Here is a 1998-nt window from a genome sequence, read left to right as displayed (position 1 = left end):
TCTGTGCCTGCTTTGCCATGTGGGTTCTTTATCACTGAGCCACCAGGGAAGCCTGGCTCTGACTTCTAAAGCCAACGACCGTGGATCGAGCTCTGGGTTGTCTGGCGCAGAATCCTCATGTGGCTAACGAGCCCTTGAAATGTGCTTTGTCTGAATTGAAATTGCAGCAAATGTAAAGCACACACCAGATTTTAAAGACTTAGTAACCTATGGACGGAATGGTGTCTTCTAGCCCTCAGATTCATGTACTGAAGTCCCAAAGTGACGGGGAAACAGTGGAAGCAGTGTCAGACTTTATCTTTTTGGGCTCCAAAATCACTGCAGATGATGATTGCAGCCATGAAATTAAAAGACGCTTACTCCTTGGAAGGAAAGTTATGACCAACCTAGATAGCATATTCAAAAGCAGAGACATTACTTTGCCAACAAAGGTCCGTCTAGTTAAGCCTATGGTTTTTCCAATAGTCATGTATGGTTGTGAGAGTTGGACTGTGAAGAAAGCTGAGTGCCGAAGAATTGATCCTTTTGAACTGTGGTGTTGGAGAAGACTCTTGAGAGTCCCTTGGACTGCAAGGAGATCCAACCAGTCCATTCTAAAGGAGATCAGTCCTGGGTGTTCTTTGGAGGGAATGATGCTAAAGCTGAAACTCCAATACTTTGGCCACCTCATGCGAAGAGTTGACTCATTAGAAAAGACTCTGATGCTGGGAGGGATTGGGGGCAGGAGGAGAAGGGGACGACAGAGGATGAGATGGCTGGATGGCATCACCGACTCAATGCATATGAGTTTGAGTGAACTCCGGGAGTTGGTGATGGACAAGGAGGCCTGGCGTGATGCAATTCATGGGGTCACAAAGAGTCAGACATGACTGAGCGACTGAACTGAACTGAACTCCCAATGTGATTGCATTTGGGGTAAGGAAGTGATTAAGGTTAAATGAGGTCATTGGATGAAAGCCCGATGACCAGGAAGCTTGCTTTCCCTTTTGGCCCTATGAGAGGACACAGTGAGAAAGTGGCCATCTGCAAGCCAGGAAGTGGGCCCTGACCAGAAGCCCACCATGCCGTGCCCTTCACGTGGACTGCCAACCTCCAGAACTGTGAGAAAGTAAATTTCTGTTGTTTAAGCCCCCTGCACTCTGTGCCTTTTGCTATGGAAGCATGAGCAGACTAACGTACTATATGAAAAAAAAATGTAAAGTACCTAATTAATATTTTATATTAATTATTTATTGAGATAATTCTTTGGATATATTGGGTCAAATAAAATATATTATTAAAGCTAATTTTATCTATTTCATTCTCCTCTTTAAAAAAAGTGGCTCCTAGGAAAGTTCAAATTACATATGTGCCTTCCATAGTGTGTCTATAGGACAGTGATCACCTAGACCCTTGTCTTATCATCACGTTGTCTTAAATTTCTCCATCAGTTACTGCTCAGTCCCTGTTCATGAAGAATCTCTAAACTTTTCTCTACCTTATGCAACTTTCTGTTTCTTTTTCCTTTAATATCCAGGACATTAAAACCAAACAAAATAAAATGAAACACATTAAAACCTAAGACACCATGAGCACAACAAAACCTACTGTATTTCTCTGTTTTTTTTCATTATTATTATTATTTTTGATTAAAGAGATTTTTTTTTCTCTCCTCTTGATCTCGCTTCTGCCTTACATTCTTAGCTCATTGAAGCCGATATTGAGGAATCAAGTTTATAGTTTGTGGTGTAGCATGTCAAAACCCCTGGGGAAAACCAGCCCAAAGAAAGTTGGGAAAGTTTCTCTACTCTTAGCCTGAGTTCTTGGTTGTTATTACCATATAATGAGAAGGTTAATGAAGATGGGGGAACAGAGACTCCTTTTTTTTTTTTAAATTTAATAAGTCAGGGCCCCACTCAACTGCAGAGGGCCAAGCTCTCAGGCCTTGCTGGCAGGGACAAGGGAAGGTTCTGCTGAGCTAGATTGATGCATTGTTGACAACATCAAATGGGCATCTGA

Source organism: Bison bison, unplaced genomic scaffold (assembly GCF_000754665.1).
Source record: "Bison bison bison isolate TAMUID 2011002044 unplaced genomic scaffold, Bison_UMD1.0 scf7180017864053, whole genome shotgun sequence".
Lineage (NCBI taxonomy): Eukaryota > Metazoa > Chordata > Mammalia > Artiodactyla > Bovidae > Bison > Bison bison.
This window is presented reverse-complemented; position numbering follows the sequence as displayed.